The 20,702-nt window shown below is 36.8% G+C and overlaps 1 protein-coding gene and 2 non-coding genes across 6 annotated transcripts in view; 2 read left to right on the top strand and 1 right to left on the bottom strand.

Moving 5' to 3' along the window:
* Positions 1-4,527: 4,527 nt before the first annotated feature.
* Positions 4,528-4,600, bottom strand: Trnad-auc (transfer RNA aspartic acid (anticodon AUC)). Its single transcript has one exon. It is a non-coding gene; the product is annotated as a tRNA-Asp (tRNA).
* A 166-nt stretch (positions 4,601-4,766) lies between these two features.
* Positions 4,767-4,839, top strand: Trnad-auc (transfer RNA aspartic acid (anticodon AUC)). Its single transcript has one exon. It is a non-coding gene; the product is annotated as a tRNA-Asp (tRNA).
* A 13,401-nt stretch (positions 4,840-18,240) lies between these two features.
* The window catches only part of LOC134751384 (latrophilin Cirl), a 442,038-nt gene continuing 439,576 nt past the window's right edge, over positions 18,241-20,702 (top strand). For 3 of the 4 annotated variants that reach the window (XM_063686745.1, XM_063686744.1, XM_063686743.1), the window contains exon 1: positions 18,241-18,491. The gene's annotated coding sequence lies outside the window, so the exon portion shown is untranslated. The remainder of the gene's footprint in view (positions 18,492-20,702) is intronic. The other variant, XM_063686746.1, reaches the window with a different exon arrangement.

The raw sequence follows: 20,702 nt of genomic DNA, 5'->3' as shown, positions 1-20,702 counted from the left end.
GCCTGATAAAGGCTAGTCACAGCACTTACCCCGCAGTCACACTTCCACGTATTAACATTACCTTTAAAACGATGAGCGTACCTCAAGAAGTTTAATTTCAGTACCTTTTAATACATTATTATTCACAACGACGGGAGTTAATCGCGTAAAATAAGTTTTAAATTTACCTCCGACGTTTCGAGGACGGCGTTGTCTCGGAGACCACGGGGACAACGCCGTCCTCAAACGTCGTAGGTAAATTTAAAACTTATTTTACGCGATTAAGTCCCGTCGTTGTGAATAATAATGAATAAAAATCGTGAGTTTAAATAAATTAAATACATTGTCACAGTGACAATAGTATTAAGTCCCTAGCGACTTTCATATTGATTGTCACAAGGTACGGTTTTTTTTTTAACTGTATTTTACAATATCAAGATACCCCATACTCATTCCACTCAAACAGACACCTCGAAGTATTTACAACTTTTCTACCGCGCGAAGCAAATAATCCAAAAAAATGTTTCGAAAGAGTATTAAAAGTTTCCCTAATAGTTTCTCCCTCGAATTCAGGGAATAACATTATTACTTCAGGGTAAAATAGATTTGCTCAGCCCTTATGGGGTCGTTCAACCCGGGAATATGTCTGTGTCTGAAATATGTGTGTAGTTTAGTAAGTTTCCTAAATTGTTTTGCACCTTCTTCGATTGTGTTGACGTCAAACAAATTATTTACTTTTCACATCACCTATTCGAAAAGGGGGTTTTTCTTTGCCGCTAGGAGGGATCAAAGTGGCACTTTTCTTCCCTGCTAGGGGGGATCAAAGTAGCACTTTTCTGTTCTAGGACATGATTTTTTTTCTTTTTTGAATACAATATTCTTAGGCTAAATAATACTTTGGAACATAACAATTTTCTCATAGGTGATGTGAAAAACAGTATGTGTCACATGGTAGCAAAATTATTTCCAACTTGGGCGTTTACACTTGAATCCCTAACTACGCTCAGGATTGTATTTTAGAATCCCTTGCTACGCTCAGGATTCAATTATAGAATCCTTCGCTTCGTTTAGGATTCAATGTACGCCCTCGCCGTAAATATGCCATTATGCTCCCTTGTGACACAATCAGTTATTTTTGCACCTTTATTTGTAATAAGGCGAAATATGTAAACATATCTGACGTCTAAGTACTTGATAAATTTTTCACTACTAGAGAGTTTTTGGAAGTAATCGCTTTGTAGCAATAAGACTGCCTATCCCTAATAACACATCAGTTTTTGAAGTATATAGAGAGCCTTTAAGAGCTGGCGTGGAGAAAAACAACTATACGACACCTCTCTTTATAAAAAGTACCCTATGTCCTTCCCCGGGACTCAAACTATCTCTATACCAAATTTAAAAAAAAACGGTTCAGCGGTTTAAGCGTGAAGAGGTAACAGACAGACAGAAAATACTTTCGAATTTATAATATTAAAGTATGGATATAGTATATAGTATGGATATAGTATATAGTATGGATACTAGAGTAAGTAAAAAATAGTATGGTTATTATTTATGCTTCACTGACAAGGGACTCTTACCTAACTATATTAGATCCACAGCAACTGTATGGAGTTGTAAGCAGTTCAAAGGAATAAATCGTACTTAATAAATCCGTAGGTGAGGCCATGGGAGGGGCGGGCGCGGGCATTGTTGATAAGTGATATTATAGTATAAAAATAAAAATAAATAAAAATAAAAATAAAAAAGCCTTTTATTCCTTGCTTGCACTTAAGATTACAGTTTTCATGTTAGTTATTTAAGTAATCTATTTTCTAATGTTAGTATATTTTTTTCTTATTTTTGTTCTAACGTCTATATACAGTTTTTACTTTATAAAAAAAATGCTTCATTACTCTAATTGTTTGTGTATATACATTAGTTATTTTTATTTTTATTAATATGGTTCTGTTGCAAGAACCCCTGTTTGGGTATAGGCCTCCTCCAAACGGTTCCATCTCTCTCTGTCTTGGGCCACCTGTAGCCACGAAGGTCCAGCGGTTCTGACGACGTCGTCTTGCCATCTCGTATGCGGTCGTGCATTACGACGCTTTCCTATAGGACCCTTCCAAGAAGTTACTCTTCTCGTCCACCTGTCGTCTTGCAGGCGTGCTACGTGCCCCGCCCATTTCCATTTTAACCTTCGAGCAAAGGTTAGAGCGTCAGTAGCTTTTGTGACGTCACGTATTTTTGTATGGCGTATTTTTTGCATTTTCTTTATGTTTAACATGCTGCGCTCTATATATTGTAGTAAATGTAGTTATTTATTAGTGCGCATTAAGTTATAGCCAATTAATACATTCTTACGAGTCATGGTCCTAGCTATAGCACTTATGCAGTTCGATGAAATGTATTATTTATTTATTTATTTTATAGTTTATTGCACGTAAAAAAGGGTACAACAGGCGGACTTAATGCCACTATAGGCATTCATTACCAGTCAACCATAGGGCAAAACAGAAAGGCGTCAAGGTGGGTGCAGTGTGAAAAAAACAAAAAACGTAGGTAACTTTAGCGTGCATGTATATAATTTTCAATTGGAGCAGAGTTCCATTGGCTTTGTTTCGTTCAATTTTCAAACAAAAGAAAATCAACTATATTTCATGCACTACAGGCTTACATTGAAGAATTGTGTGTAGCGCGGATCTGGCATCTCTTAAAACGCAGAGATCACATCGCTGAAATGAAGTTACGGTATAAAATGAAAAGGGGTTAAAATATTAAATAAAACAATAACAAGTAGATATCATAATTTTTTATCAGAGTAAAAAAAACCGTTTTGTGTGATGCCCATAAAGATACCATTGTTATAGTCTTTATTTTCGCAAATGACTTTTTCGTCTAAGACGGTAATCTGTTAAACAAAAACCATTGTCTCTTTTGCGCGAGCGAGTGGCCATTGTGTGTGGTTGTGTGTGAGCGCGGCACGCGCCAACACACAATGGCACACAAACGCCGACAGCTCGTACAAAAGAGACAATGGCTTTTGTTTAACTAATTACCGTCTTAGACGAAAAAGTAATTAGAGATGATGCAGACTGTATGTGACGTTTTCAAACAAAAGGTACCACATTGTCGCTTGCCGATAAGGTTGACTTTAAATTGAAGGCTGAAGCTATATGGAAATAGCGCCTTATTGACAACCGACGATAAGTACCTGGTTGAAAATGGCACATATACAGGCCCAGCGATTTTCCGCCATCTCTTGTCCTTTAGCCACACCCTTACTATCAATTTATCGCTCAAGCACGTGTTGGTTTGTTTTAAATACCATTCCAAATGGCTCGTTAACGCCAATGTCGACCGTTTGATCTGACGACGGACCATCTCGCCTAGACAACGCATTTAAAGAATGCAATTGTAAGTAATTTATTATAATTAAAACAATGACATTTACTTACATACGAGTACTTACCCAAATTTATAACAAAAAATAATTTTATGATATGAATATTATACAATAATTTATTTATTTTAATACATTTATTAGTGATCTCATGTGTTATTAGAAGAATTGTTTTATGACCTGATATCTTGGAAAAATTAATACCTTGCTACATACAATACACTAAATATAATAACATGTTATGAGTAAGCTATTGATATGCTGTGCCCCTACCATGTGAGGATCAGGGTCATATTATAATTGACATCTATAATGTACCATGGTTGCAATAAAGAATTATGAATTAAATGGCGATTTGAGATCTCAAGCAAAAAACTGAATCGAGATTAGGTGTTTCGAGATCCCGACCACCAGGTTTTTGAGATCGAGATTAATCTCGACTCTCGACGCGATCGAGATTAGACAAAGTAATAAAAAAATAGTTATTCCCTAAAAATTTAATATATACTACCTATGTAATACTGTCCTTATTCTTACATTTCCATTTATAGTTATATTTGCAAAGTGAAACAATAATTAACTAACAAAAAAATATAATAAAAGAGCCAAAAAGGTTCGCATTCTTACCTAAATCGTTGCACTATGTTATGTGCTCCGACACATGATGAGTGGTATCCTCTTTGAGACAACAAGTTACAAACCTATGTCATATACTTATTTAATATCTGTTAATTTTAAGATTGTTGTTTCAAATAAATTATTTTCATTTCATTCATTCATTCATTTTCATTTCTTTTTTCATTTCATTTCATTTAAATTAGTACGAAGACTCGTGTGGTTCTTGCAAAGCCTCGTCACTTAGTTCAACGGATTATACCTACTCATACATATATCGTACATACAAAAATCGGAATGCACGAGTTCCCTTTTGATGCAAAAAAGACTCCTTGAGAATTTAATGCTCAATCTAGTGTAAGTGATCTGTGCATCTAAGGCATTGAGTACAGAATGGGAAAGGATTTGGTTTTAATTCTGATCTTATTGTCTTTAGGCATATTGTCTGTCTTGTTTATTTATGGCCAGCTGTACGGTAAATATTTCGTAGTTCAGTGATAACTAAACAGTTTGAATTCTTAGAATAAATTTAAAAGTGGAAAAATTACTGCCTTGGGTGAGACTTGAACTCACGGCCTCTGGATCGATACTCCAGCGCTCTGCCAACTGAGCCACCAAGACCTCATCCATAGTCAGCAAATCTTCCCACTATATGGGTCTAGGGGGGTGAATTTCCAATATGACTTGGAACTCCGGTGGCCATTTAAGAAGTGTAACACTCTTACGGTAGATGTCGCTAGGGTCCCCTAGACCCATATAGTGGGAAGGTTTGCTGACTATGGATGAGGTCTTGGTGGCTCAGTTGGCAGAGCGCTGGAGTATCGATCCAGAGGCCGTGAGTTCAAGTCTCACCCAAGGCAGTAATTTTTCCACTTTTAAATTTATTCTAAGCTTAATAGCATCGATCGCAGATGTTTCTGCTTGTTAAAAATTAGTTTGAATTCTGTTTTTAGTATTTGTTGTTATAGCGGCAACAGAAATACATCATCTGTGAAAATTTCAACTGTCTAGCTATCACGGTTCATTAGATACAGCCTGGTGACAGACGGACAGACAGACAGACAGCGGAGTCTTAGTAATAGGGTGCCGTTTTTACACTTTGGGTACGGAACCCTAAAAAACAAGGCACTGAAATATAACTAAGTTATAAATTACCTTAGTTACGAGTATGACTCGGAGAATACTATGTAGGTAATAAGACTCATAAAAGCTTACGTATTTCCATTTTGCACATAATTTATGTACTTGTTTGTGTATAAGTTGTATACAACACACATACTGAAGTGAGACTGGTTTTTATGTGGTTAATGTAATTATAAGGAGAGCCAGTGGACTTTATATCGTTGCGTCTTTATGATTATCATAGCCGTCCCTCTCAAACCAGACCACATAAAAAACCGGCCAAGTGCGAGTCGGACTCGCCCACCGAGGGTTCCGTACTTTTTAGTATTTGTTGTTATAGCGGCAACAGAAATACATCATCTGTGAAAATTTCAATTGTCTGGCTATCACGGTTCATGAGATACAGCCTGGTGACAGACGGAAAGACAGAAAGCGGAGTCTTATTAGGTCCCGTTTTTACCCTTTGGGTACGGAACCCTAAAATGAACTAATCAGTTGTTAGAATTATGTAGACATGTACATAATACATTATAGTAGGTACATTTCTAACAAATTATTTAGGTACTAATTGGCTCTGTGAGCTATAGACGTCGCGAGGAAAACTTTAAATTGAACAACTGTATGGCTCCAAAACATTCAAAAAACGGAATCGACGAAACAATTATATTAAATCATAGAACCTGTTAACAAAATCTCATGAGAATTGGTTGAGAATTACGACCTGTACCTATAGAACATCCGGACATACGAAAGCAAAATGCCCGAGTTAAAACGAAGACCTTCGCTAACGCATCGGTCAGTTAAGGTTTCACTAGACTTATAATGACCGGGATATAGACCGTGGTTACCTTTTGTATAGTTTATGAGCTCGCGATATTTCGACGCAGTTACTTGCATCTTGTTCACGGGTGACTGAAGATAGCGGGTGGGTGTCAAAGTTGTGTAGACCGCGCTTTTGGTCTACCCTCATTCTTGCGCGTCGGCTGCGTTCGCTTTCAACGTTACCATCGGTCGTATTCACACTCGTTGGTCTGCTAAGGTTCAGCTAAGGTTCATCAAATACGTTTTACATATGAGAACTACAATTCCAGCCGAAATATGTTATTGTTACGCAAATAAGCCTAGATTAGAAAACGCCAAAGTTACCTTAAACAAAATGTCGGCCGTTTTGATTTTATTAAATTTTAAAGTCAGCAATTACGTCCAAGCCACGGCGCTACAGCTTTCATTATTTGCTTAGAGCTGAAATTACAGGCACTCGCTGCGAGTGTGGGGATTGCTCCGTTTGGGGCTTTCGATTAGAAATAACCTTATTTTTTATTAGAAATAACCTTTGTTTAACAAGTTGACGCAAGAAGGTCATGGCTGCGTCTTACCTCAAATGAATAGACCCCAGAGAACCCAGTAAAAACTTAGTTGTGTATAAGAATGGGTAGCGGCTATATATTTTCTTATACAGAAACCGGAGGAATGTTTTCTGTACTTTTTCCAAGAGCAAGGAATATGCACTTTCATAAGGGTTCCAAATAATACTGGCTTCCTCGAGCTTGCTTCGGTCAAGAACGTATACAGCTGCGTGATTGCTCTGGGATCTTTAGAGTCCCTTGCATTCCTAACGGGGCCCACTGACTATCAGTCCACCGGACGATATCGGCCTGTCAGCTAGAACAAAAATTTGACAGTTCCGTACAACTGACAGGCCGATATCGTCCGGCGGACTGATAGTCAATGGGCCCCTTAATAGCAAATCCTAGTCGGTTCTAATCCTATCATATATACTGCGCGAGAAGAGGTTTTGGAGACCGTGTATAATATGCAATTCAATATTGCGAATATACGCTGTATATTTGCAATATTGAATTGTAGCTTACTCACGGTGCTCCACTGAAGAACAGCATTTACGTCAGCTTTAAATCGTCGGCATTAGAGAAGACATTTGTCATGTGATAATACGGCCTCAAGATCTTTGACCATTATGCCAAATAATAGTGGACCAAGTATAGAGCAAATGTATGAACTCCGCAGTTACACTTACTCGTTTTGCCCTTACCTATACATTATCTATCCTTTTATCGTACGAAGAATTGGTTTAAGCAGAACTTAAAGAATTCGTCGGAATAACAATGGCAGCTCATTGAAGAAGAATATGTTGAGATTGTTTTATCACTACACTCTATAAAACATAGTCCCCCACCGCGTCTGTCTGTTTGTATGTTTGTTCGCGATAAAGTCAAAAACGACTGAACGGATTTTTATGCGGTTTTCACCTATCAATAGAGTGATTCTTAAGGAAGGTTTATGTATTTTGTTAAGGTTTTGTGTAACCCGTACGAAGCTGGGGCGGGTCGCTAGTTATTAATATGATGATTCCTAATAGTGTGCCATTATTAAAAATTTCATGTTAACTTCTGCGAAGTTATTTCTAATTCAAAAAAACATGTTTCGTAATATTTGGCTAAAAACATACAGGAAGCTACCCTAAGTGGAACACTCCTGTAATCTTAGACTCCCACGCTCCTCCTGAAGGAACGGTGTATTTCTATATTAAGAGATAACATTAAAATAACGGTTACTTAATCTGTTTTTACCTGTTTTTAAATAAATACGTAAGGATAAGACAGCTATTCTTAAACTGTGCTCAATTCTAAGGCGTTTACAAGGAGTCTAAAATCTGTTTATAGAATCTTTTTACTTTATTGCACAGTATAATTGTACAAAAGGCGAACTTAATACCAGAAGGGGGACAAAAAGAGATCAAGCATTAATAAAAAATAAAAATAAAACATTTATTTCGACCAACTTAGGATCATATCACATTACAATAAATAATAAAATTACAACTCAAATTAAAATCAACATTAAAATTAAATTAAATTAATTAATAGGTGCAAGAAATATAGCAGCTGAAATATCGAAAAAAAATTATTACAACTAAACAAAGGCTGTATAAAACGATAGATCTGTGTATAAAACGATGTAGCCTGAATTTGAGTGATTCGGCTCGCGGTAAAGTACCTTTTATAAAAAAAACACCCAAATTTTTGTCCAAAAAAAAAAACATTTTTTAAAAAGCGTTTATCGCTGACCGTACTTTTCTTTCAGCAGGCAACTAATACTCATCGAGAGAATTCTAACAAAACCCAAACACAATTAGGTTGCGTTGTTTTATCACAGAGTTCCTATGGCCACCTCCTGTGTCAATCATCATATCAGCTCGATGGTACCATAATATTGGATTGTCACCCAATATGATTGTGAACATGTAAGTTTTCTGGTCAATCTAATAATGAGAAGTTAGTCTAATTTCTACTTACTTGCTATGCTACTTAACTTATTGCTTGTTATGTTAAATGTTAATTATTAGCACACTTAAGCGACATCCTGTTTGTGATACAGGTGTCACTAAAGTGTATCCAGTAGGTATTTCATAAGGCGGTTCCCTGAGCCAGAAGGCGAAAAATCTCCTTATATGATCATGTTTTTTTAAGAGGCGTTGATATTCGAAGACGTGGAAAAAATATATGTAGTTCTTGACTATATTATCTTTAATAACATAGCTTCCGATACACGAATTATGACATGACACTTCGCTCGATACAATTAATTCCCAAAGTAACCTCTAACTCGGACTTTTAATCAAACTTTACTCGGTTATTTATTACGTACAATAAACAAAAAAAGTAGAAAAAGCAATCTTAACTTAAATAGTAATTTCATAGCTTTCGAATTTCGATATTGTAAGGTAACGTTTTTAAAATAAATAAAAATCGACAAAATTCGATCAAAATTGACACTTGGCGCGCATGATCTTTCCCGTTCTTTCATGCGAAATGTGACAGTGACAGTGGCAAACCGAGGAAACGGCCTTAAGCTGTTTTTTAAATTTAGATTTGTCGGGCTGGTGTCTTATCTTATACGGTAGGTTATTGAGGTAGTACGGTAATATTTTCTTTAGGGTTCTGTCACGGAAATAGTCTAATTTAGCTTTCAAGATTTAACCCGAACATATTTACATATAAACATTGCAGATTAAATAAGCTTGTAAATCACCACCGCCCGCTGAAAAAGTCACGGAACAAGTTTGAGAACCGCCGGGCCAAGGTATTATGCGACTTTCAGCTGTCGATCCATTTTCAGGAGGATTTTTCAGAAGGTCACCCGTTTGGGATAAGGAGATATTTGGAAATTGTCCTTTTGTCAGCCTTTTGCGATTGTTGAAGGATTTTTTTATCCGTCGAAGGACGAGGGTTTTGTATAGGTACCTACATTTGTAGTGTCACAGCCTAATTGTTCTACATATATAGAAGTCTCTTTTTGTTAAGATATTAAAGAAGGATAGATACTTGCTTGATAGGTGCTTGAGAAAGGAGACCTAGGCTCTCCGAAACATGTCGCGCGAGTGACTAAAACAAGTCTAAACCGTAAAATTATTTATTTATATTTATTTATTTATATAACTTTATAATTATTATTATTCAATTAAAAGTAAAACTAAAAGTAACTAAGAATAACAACTTATAAATAAAAAAAATTAAAAAACAAAACTACTCTTAATTAAAAAACATCTAAATAAGGCCCCCGCGGCATTGTGCCAAAGATGCTGGCAGCATTCCCTCGCTGAATGGCAATACTTATGCGCTGCGAGAGAAAGCCGCCAGCTCTCTGGTCACCGGTTGCGTCGACGAGCTTTTTGCTAAGTTCTTTAAAAAGAACTTTTGCGCTTGGACCCCACGGCCCCAGTGTCTCGACACCAAATGCCACAAAGTGGTATTGTGGGCCGAGACCTCGGTACTTTGCGAACTTTTTGCCTTCAGCCGCCTCGGCAGCCGCCCCAGCCCTGAACGAAGTTCTTGGTAGATGGGACGGAGCTAGTGTATCGACGCATGTGGCGTCCCAGACCAGCACCCGTCCCATCTTCCACGGGACCAGGGTCATACCAAAATTATTTAATGTAAATATAGATACTTTTGACGCTAACTGTACTCGAATTGATACCCAAGTATAATGTAACTAACTTTACTTTTTCAGATATCATATAAAACAATCTGCGTTTTATTACTTTTATTGCATTTCCAACATTAATTACCGAAATCACCATAAAGAGTAAATAATAACGTGATTTCACATAAAACTGCATGTTTTTAAAGGCCATAAAAGCAATTCCAATAATGTAATCAATATATAAATTATATCGCGACCGCGAATCCCTTTACGAACGAGCCGAGGTTTAATTGAATAACTTTATTCGAATAACAGAGGTTTTTATGTTAGTTGATATTGTTATTGATATTGAATTCCGCTCGTGCATGGAATACTGCTCCCACCTATGGGACGGTTCTGCCAAATAGCAGCTGGCGGCCCTGGACTCAATAGAGCGCCGGGCTCATAGACTCTTTGGCGATGACCCATCTGTCAAGTCAAGAATACAGAGCCTTGAGCATCGCCGTCGAGTCGCTTGCCTATCGGTGTTCTATCGGATACATTTCGGGGAGTGCGCACAGGAACTGCACGACCTGATCCCACCTTCTCCTTTCCATCATCGGACATCCAGGCGCGGGGAGCGAATGCACCCGTTCGTGGTCCACATTACATTCGTTCGGACGAAACGTTTTGCCTCCTCCTTTTTGGTACGGACGGCTAAGGAATGGAATGCGCTCCCGCCATCTGTATTCCCTGATCATTATGACCTCGGTCTCTTTAAAACAAGAGTGAATAGGCTGTTACTGAACCGGTGAGCTCCATCTTAGGCCCTGTCTTCACTTTCCATCAGGTGTGACTAGGGCCAATCGCCGATCAGTTTATATAAAAAAAAAAAAAACAGACCTACAATGTACAAGTACAAGGTTTGCTATAGTCTGCATCTTCTCAAATGATTTTTACGTCTAACACCCTAATCTGTTAAACAAAAGCCATTGTTTCTTTTATACGAACGGTCGGCCATTGTGTGCCATTGTCTGACAATGGCACGCACCGTAGCACACGCTCAGACACATGGCACACAATGGCCGACCGCTCGCACAAAAGAAACAATGGCTTTTGTTTAACAGATTAGGGTCTTAGGCGTAAAAATCATTTGAGAAGATTCATACTAATTTTAGTCTGCCTCTTTAGCGCTCATGAAATATTTAAGATCTATTACAATATAGGGACGATGACATTATTATGTTGAATTTTATAACAAAATCTAGTTAAAAGATAGGAAATGAGCAATTTATCACATTAAATTAGACAAAAACCGGCCAAGTGCGAGTCGGACTCGCGCACCGAGGGTTCCGTACTTTTTAGTATTTGTTGTTATAGCCGGCAACAGAAATACATCATCTGTGAAAATTTCAACTGTCTAGCTATCACGGTTCATGAGATACAGCCTGGTGACAGACAGACAGACGGACATCGGAGTCTTAGTAATAGGGTCCCGTTTTTACCCTTTGGGTACGGAACCCTAAAAAAAGGAAATGTCAAAAAAATACAAGACCTCAAAGATTAAACAATAAGTAGGTATTTTTTAACTTCCGTTTTGAACTGGTTTTGACACGACCTTGACGATCGTCTTTACGAACGACTTTAGTTTCATTTCGCATGCACCAATCGGCCTGAGCCATCTGCAAGGTCGTATCAAAATAAGATCAAACCAGTAATAAGTAAATTTCAATCGGTCTCCGTAGTTTTCTTGTTTGCGATCTTGTCGCCAACGTGTCATGTCGGTGTCGTTTTTAGAAGGGCATTTTCTGAAATAAAAATTGAAAACCTGATTCTTTCAAATCTGGACATGCTTGGGCTTATTCTACTTAGAATCGACAGCATTCTCCATCCTGCCATTAAAAAAAGATGTCCCAAAATGTCCATTCCATTACGTCACGTTTTAGTGTGAATTTTTTTTCACTTGTATGTGCGTGACGTACAATTTTCATACAAATTTTTGGGACATTTTTTTATCGTCAGGATTGAATATGCTAGTGATTCTGAGTTGAAAGAACCCTATAACCTGGATCTGTAAGAATCAGGTTTTCAATATTTATTTTAGAAAACGCCCGGAAACGATAGACTTTTGTCAGTAAGGATGCTAATACTCGCGATATGTCGTCTCATATCGGTATTTCGGTATTTTATTTTTGGATCCATTAGTCGTGGTGGGATATGATGTATGCGCATATTAAGAGACGTGTCGTGATGCACTCTATCCTTGCATTTATAAAGTTTGATGTAGACGATTGGAGTTTATTTTTACACAAATTTGTAAATAAAATGAGAGTGACGCTAGGAAGTACCAAACATTAAATTTTATATATTATTTAAAACGAAAGATGCTTCTTAGCCACAACTTTTTTCATGGTAAAAAATCGATCATAAGTCGATTCTAATATAATATTTGGTTATTAAACTTCAAACTTCAACTATTCAGCAAATAGGCCATAAGGACACTTTTATACGTCAACATGGAATTTACATACAAGCAAAAAACACATCCAAAAAATCCATCTAACTGCAAATATCCATTCGAACTAAGTTATTACAATAACTTAGAGATGTATAAAGTCTCAAAATGTCGAATTATAAAAAAAAACTAATAATATTAAAAACCACAATCATACAAAAAAAACTAAAATTATTTAGAGGTCTGTGTCAGAACTAAAAGAGTATATACTTAATCAAATTATCCTTAGAGATGTATAGGGTCTCCAAGAGTCAAAATGTTGTATAATTAATTAAATCATTCATTAAGAGAGAATAAAAACATACGAGAACCGAATGAGGTTTCTCAACGTAATTATACTCAAAAATAAAGTTACTAAAAGCTCGTGTTAGCTTAAACAGACCAGTCTCCACAAACAGCACCCGTTCACGAGTATGCCGCGTAACTCAGCCATATTTTGAACTGGTTTTGACACGACCTTGACGATCGTCTTGGTGCTTGGCGAGCATCTGCCACAAATTTCACTTCATTGCGCATCAGTGTAAGCGATTTTCAAGGTCGTGTCAAAATAAGTACAGAACCGTAACAAATTGTTAAATATGAATCGGGTTCCCTGTTAGTGTTTAATTTTTAGGATTCCGTACCCAAAGGGTAAAAACGGGACCCATGTTGAATTTTATAATTAAATCTAGTTAATTAGGTAGAAAATGAGCATTTATCACAATAAATTGGAAACTTAATTTAAAAAAATATGGGAATAATAAAAAAATTCAAATAGGAAAAAATAACGGTACCATTCTATTCCTTACATTTTACTTAAAAAAATATTGTATATCAACAATATATAGGTTATAGGTTTTCGCGGGCTTGGTTTCCGCAACTCGACGTCATATAATGCGCCTATTTTGCGTGATGGGTTGACGGCACTACTCTTGCCAACCCAACTCTTCCAGGAAGCCTAGCAGACCCTTGATGTTGCCGACGACTTCTGGGAGAGACCCCGGCGAACCGAGGTATTGTGCCCGGTATTCTGCCACCCCTGGACATTCGAGGATGACGTGGGCGGCTGTCTCTTCTGCCTCCATGTATGCCCTGCAAAGGGGGCTATCTGTAACACGCATGGTTAGTAAGTGCTTGTTTAGTGGGGCGTGGCCAGTTATAGCTCCAGTTAATAGCCGGAGCTGTGGCCTCTTCAGCAGTCGCAGTCTCCGTGACAGACCTGGGTTGATCGTCGGGAGGGCTTCCTTCGCCTGTCTGCAAGTACCTAGGTTAGTCCAGTAGTGTTGGTGTTTTACCTTGGTGTTGTGTCGCAGCATGTTCCGGAGATGAACAATATATATAAACGCAACATTTCACCGACAAAATCGCAATTTCCTTGTTTTCCATACATCGAAACGGCTTCTAAGCAAAGTGACACAGTACGTCACGATGTGTTGTCATTTTGTTAGAGCGTTTACTCAGTAAAGTGCGGGTGCCAGACTTTGACCATCATTTGTGACTTTTGTATTGCTTTAAGACAATGGGTCCCAGACAGACATTTGATCCTCAAAACAAACCTGATCGACTGATACCGTAAAAAAAATTGTCAACTACCCAATAGTAATGTTATCGATCATCGTGAATATGACACATTTTTGATATGCAATTTTAAAAGCGGCTAATTTCGTAATACCTACTGCTAATATAGGTTTATTAATATCGTAAAATTCCAAGCTAGCCTCATAAGGGGCGTTAAGCTTTTTAAATTAACTTTTCGAGGTGTAAGGAATTTCATTCGGGCGCGGATGCAACTTGGAATCTTACTAAATAGGGGGGAAATAAGTGGGAAATTTAAATGGTGTTTGACAGTTACGGAGAATTTCCAGAGTCTTGATTTTGAATTTTTAACCGACTTCTAGATTTCAAAAGGAGGAGGTTCTCAATTCGGTTGTTTTTTTTTTAATTAAAAACGTTGCAAAACAAGACGTTTGAAACACATCTGTGTATAAAGAAACGTAAATAAAGAGCTCTACAAAGTAAAATAATTTACAGTCATAATAAAAAAGTTAATACCTAGATTAAGCTATTTATGAGTTGTAATTATTTTATTGCACGAAACAGTGGCGGATTTGCAGCCTTTGCCTCCCTAGGCCCCAGGCCCTGTAGCCGCCCATTTCTCAGCACTCATCATATTGACTACATTTTGAGTTATTTCTGAAAAAGTAATTTATTTACATACAAGATATATACTACTAAACGAAATTAATAACTAGCTTAAATCTAAAATAAGCCCTTGAGGCATTGTACCAATAATACTGGCTACATTTCCTCACTGTATCGCAATGCTGTTACGTTATGCGAGGAAGCCGCCAGCTCAGCTCTTCGGTCACCAGTTACGTCGACCAGACGCTTCGCGATTTCTGCAAACAACTTGTGCGCACTGGGACCCCATGGACTTAGTTTCAACTCCAAATGGTACAAAATGGTACTCTCTACCGAGGCTCTTATATTTCTTGTTTTACACACACACAACAAATACTCGCATCGTTTTTTTTTTGCAAAACCTGTAGTTGCGACATTTTAAATTTAAATTGTATCGTTTTTAGGGTTCCGTACCTCAAAAGGAAAAAACGGAACCCTTATAGGATCACTCGTGCGTCTGTCTGTCTGTCTGTCGGTCTGTCTGTCTGTCTGTCCGTCTGTCACAGCCTATTTTCTCCGAAACTACTGGACCAATTAAGTTGAAATTGGGTACACATATGTAAGTTTGTGACCCAAAGATGGACATGTAACGTAAACAAATTAATTTTAAACACGGGGGCCACTTTTGGGGGGTAAATGAGAAAATTTAAAAATAAAGTTTGTCAAACTATATCGCGTTACATATCAAATGAAAGAGCTCATTGTGAGAATCTCAAATATATTTTTTTATTTTAAGATAAACAGTTTAGGAGTTATTCAAGAAAATAGGCAAAAAATGACCGTTCGCCCCCCCCCCACCCCTTTTTCTCCGGTCAAAAATTTTGAAAAAAATACACAAAATATATCTTTACTTATAGATCACCGCATAACCTATTAGAAATGTGCAGTCAAGCGTGCGTGACTTAATTACTTAGTTTTTGATCCGACCTTTTTTAAAGACATTTCACATAAAAATACCTTGTTTAAATTGTGTAATGTACGGAACCCTTGGAACGCGAGTCCGACTCGCACTTGGCCGGTTTTTTTTTTCTTACCCGTAGCGTACCTATACCTAACTTAAACCTAATAAAAAATAGATGTAAGGAAGCTTGTATAATTACTATTATTTCTGCACTCAGTAGTAATTTATTTACATTTACTTGACACAAAAAATAACACAATACAAATCTTCTTTATTGTACCTGAAAATAAAATTTACAAAGAAACACACATTATACATAAAGACGAAGATAAACCATCTTATTTTTATTCATTTTACACAAAAAAATAAGTATTATAATGCAAGGGTTAAAAAACCATTTAATTTAAATTTCTAAATATGTCTGCGTGAATAAAGTTGCAGAAAACATTCCGATACAAGATCGCAATGCGGTTAAAAAGCTAATATCCAACTTTATAGGCATACCTGGCAATTCCTGCCTAAGGATTAGCATAGAATTAACATGCGATTTCTATTATGCCTATAAAATGCACTGACGCTTTTCCATTTCAATGTTAAAACTAGTTGTATGTCAAACATTTTAATTTTTCTTAAGCTTGTCCATATTCATAAGCTTCGCATTTTATTGCGTTTGTAAAATTATAATATTGTAAGTATTGATTTTGCTGCTTGATAACTGGGATTAGTACATTACGATACAAGTGGGAAAAATAGGAAATTCGCAACGAGTGGTGATAAAATCGACACGAGTTGCGAATTACCTATTCGCACATGTATCGTACAACGTTTTAGAGTACATATGGCCCTTTAAATTTTCGATAGAGTTACCTAATGTCAGTAATGTGCTAATTATCGCACTAGTGCGGTAAAGTAGCACCATATGTACTGCAAAATATATTTAATGTAAATGCGTGTATTCTTTTTATACATTTATATGTTTTCGTTTTTTGTTCAATATTTCTACATATAAGAATGTTTTGCACATTGTAATTTTGACAGAGGTGTATATTTTTTATATAATATATATACATATTATGTATATTGACCACGAAAGCTGTAAAGGGTTCGAAACGTCGGGATGTTTTTTTATTTTTCATTATACGCGATATAATCCGTCTAAATAGTTTTATTTCATGTTTTATTTCAAGAGCAGTGCAGTTCACGAATTGCGTGAAGCGTGCAGCTCTTCATTAGTGCTGTCCCTGGAGGATTACGCTCAACGCATTGGGGTGTGATTCTCTAAGGTCCCATAGCACACACTTGTGTTGTCCCTCTTCTTTTATGCAGGATACTTGAGAAACTAAATGTTCCTTTGCGCCATTGTAAATGTGCCAATCTTTTAGTGTTATTACCGAAGTTAGGTAATTAGCACCTAGTGGGAAGTTACACATTGTCTCTTTAGATTGTTTGAATACGCTAAGATGTGGCGATTGCTAGCTGGGCCGATTTTTCTTTTTCGTCAGATTTCGATAAAAGGTTAATAAGCACAATTTCACTGTATGTCCTAAATAAACTTCCTGGAAAATTACATAACTAAATTTTTTTCGGGACAGGTTCTAATTTCGTATTTATTCTGTCCAGAACCAGGAGCTCTTCTAATCAGTCAAATTTACCGACAAATTGTCGCAATGTGTATTTTTTTTTTACACTATCTCATTGGTGTAACTGTTGCTCTAAAGTCTTAAAAGTAAGTACTTATATAAATAGTGACGAGAGGTGGTGGTTTTAGATGACCCGACTTTTCTGCTCCGTTAAAGCGATCGATTAGTAACTGCCGTGAAACTCGGAATCCTCTGATCTTTTAAATCGGTACATACTTATTTATACAACAGAAGGATAGGTAGGTATATATATATATAGTATTTCTGTAACTATTAGACGCATCGATCGCATGTTTGATGTTGAAATCTCTTTGCTTTAGTAGGTTGTTTGTCTGTTGTTTCACGGGTGCACTCATAACAGTGTTTGTGATCGATAGTTATACCTTTCAAAGTGAAAAGTCACCTCTTATACGGGAGTTTTTTTTACGCGTCGCCATTTCTTCTCACACTGCTACAAGTACAACCAGGTTCTTGAAGTAGTTTAGTAAGTAGGTATAGTCAGATAAAAATTTGTCATCTTTGAGTTATTGGAATGGAAGTTGGAACGATTAAATGCATTTGTTCAACATACTTATGGGACGGTTACAAATTTGCAATACCTACAACAAGGTTTGTCCTATGTAATCGACATTGTAGTTTACATAGGAAAATTATTTTGTCTATATTTCATGTTACGAGCTATCCACAGGCTTATGAACCCATAATATTGAAAGATCCAATAATGGAACTCCGATAACTCCATGAAATGAAACGAAGAGCAATATGTTGTAAATTTGATTGCATTGCAGAGAAATGCATGCGTGAGCTTGGCGTGGGTTTGCACAATGACAAGTGTGACCACGACATTGCTTTTTATCTTTATCTATAAAGAACACCTTAAATCAAAGGCCGTACTAGGCCGTCGCACTCCCGACCCGGCATAACACGTGCATTACTCACGAAATATTTTCATAAAACCGAACCAAACGCACCCGTCCACCCTCCCCGCGACCCCACCGCAAAACCAGTTCAGTTCGTGCCCGGCCGTTGAGCGCGTCGGTTGTACCGTGCCGCCAGCCCCGCGTTCTTACGAGACAAACATCTTTTGTACCCAAACCAGTGCTGTGGATTTCATGACCTGTGCAGTGTGAGATTGTGCTGATTTGTATTGTGATGTTACGTGTACGTTATGCTCTAGTGTTGGATTTCTCTTGAAAACTGTGCGACGGGTCCGCCTAGCCGTCGGACGGCTCTCGATCTCGGGATATCATTAAGGTATTTATTGTTACACCGGCTCATTGTTGTAAGGATTTTTTCTTCGTGTCGAGTTGAATCGATAGTCGTGTGGGGTTCGGGGTCCGTGTAACCGAGCTGGAGATTCATACGATTTTAAAACGACTTCATTCGGACGCTATTTGCATTATGTGCATGTTATGGGTTCTCAGAACGGGTTCGAACCTCGAGGTGTGGGCGAGTATTAATTAGCCAGCTCGATGTAACGGTACCGACCACTTAACGATCTTTTGATAACTCCGGTGCTTTTGTTATTGTAGGTACCTACTCTCGGCTCGATTATAATAAAGCCGTGTTTTTTACTCGATAAGTCGATAACCGGCGCGAGATTGTTGGACCGTGAGATTTTTTGAGATAAGATTAGTGTCGCTTACAGTCATAAAAGCTCTGCGAATTACATCGAACATTTTGTTAAGATAAAACTATGAATATAAAGCTAAATTCAATAGATAAAATACCAATGCATCTGCAATCCATTACTTTCAAATACATTAAAATATAATCCATACAAATCGATCAACAATAATTACAAAATCCCCTAAAACTTCTTACAATAGGTAAATACCTATTCTCGGCATATAACCTCACAATTGACGCACGAAATACACAATCCACACTCAACACATTATATGCGACATCCAAATAAAGCTGGCGTCTATTTAAATATATAATAAATAAACAATTGAAGTAATATTTACGACAAAATCACAAACAACGCGGCGTAGAAAGTGCTTTCTCGATAGATGGCGTCACTAGTTCCAAGTAGCCAAGCTTTCGTTATAACCTCACATTTACGTGTTCCGAAACAGCTATTACAATTTGAGGGAATCTTTACTGTTGTTAATTACACGTAACAACATAATTGATGGTTTTCGTAACCTAATTTTACAGAACTTTACCGCTTCGTAGTTTTGATGCCATATTCGAATCACTTTTATAGAAATGAAACACTTATCTTGATTTGATTGAAGAATACTCTGATTACACGTTATGCGTCGGAAAATAGTACAAAAACTACGTATTAGTCATTTTATAATGCTTTTTATTCACAGAATAATCACACACCGTCGACCGAGTGTCTATTTTGAAAATGTGTAGTTTTTTTTGATGTTGTCATTATTTGTTTAGGCACAGGTTTTTGGCATACAGCCAAATTGGTAAGTACTTAATGTTTTTTATTTGTTTTATTTACCGCTTTTACATCTTTTATTTAATAAAAATAGTAGTTTGAATATATATTTTTTTAAACAGGTAATTTTAAAATAGCCTAATGCGTGCCTAATACCTCCTACCAGTAGCTATGTTATCGGGTAGGGTAGGTCGGGGACGTTTGGAACACTTTATGTTTAACCGCCTGTAACTATTTTGTTTTTACAGTTAGAAGGGTATGTGCCTGTATTATTAAAGGTTATTTATTTAGTTTTTGAATAAAATGTGTTTCAGTGGTCGTGGGTTCAAGTCCCACCCAAGACAGTGAATTTTCCACTTTTAATTTATTTCTAATCTTTTTTTAAATATTACGGTATTCAATGAGATCAACTGAAGTTCGCAAAAAAATACAAACATTTCACAAATTTATCTGCGTCTGAAGATCTTATCACAACATTCACAACTCTCCTATTTGTTTATTTTGCTGATTAAGTGGTTTTTTGATTTTGTGGTGTACTGTTGAATTGTAAAACCTTATTTTTTCTTTCAACTGTTTAACAACTATACAAAAGTTACAAAATAACCAACTCAATTGCTAAAATGTTGAATTTGATGCGATGACCACAGAAAGACCTATCAAGGAAAAAATTGCGGCCCCTACAAGCCAATCGTAAAGTTAGTTTTAAGCAAAAAAAAGAAGATAGGTAGCCACGAAAACAAAGCAGAAAATATCAGTTTTTGCTTGTGTTGCCTTGAATGGAAGAGAAGTGAGTTCAATTTCATGAACTCTCCTCTCCAAGGCTAGTCTCACGAAGCTTGCACAAAAGGCATGCAGGAATTGCTTTATTTTTTTTATTAGATTTAGATTTCAGACTATTTTTATTACGGCTGGTCCTAAAAAATGCCACAATTTCGTATTTAAATCTAAGTATTATCCGGTTAGAGTACCTACTTAATAACTCGTTGTTACTTTTCGTAGATTTTCTCAAAAACTATAATACTTTTATTCATGTTCTTAACAGGTTTTGGAAAAGTATGAATTAA

Source organism: Cydia strobilella, chromosome 22, assembly GCF_947568885.1.
Source record: "Cydia strobilella chromosome 22, ilCydStro3.1, whole genome shotgun sequence".
NCBI lineage: Eukaryota > Metazoa > Arthropoda > Insecta > Lepidoptera > Tortricidae > Cydia > Cydia strobilella.
The sequence above is the reverse complement of the archived record's forward strand: the minus strand, read 5'-3'. Positions and strand labels throughout refer to the sequence as shown.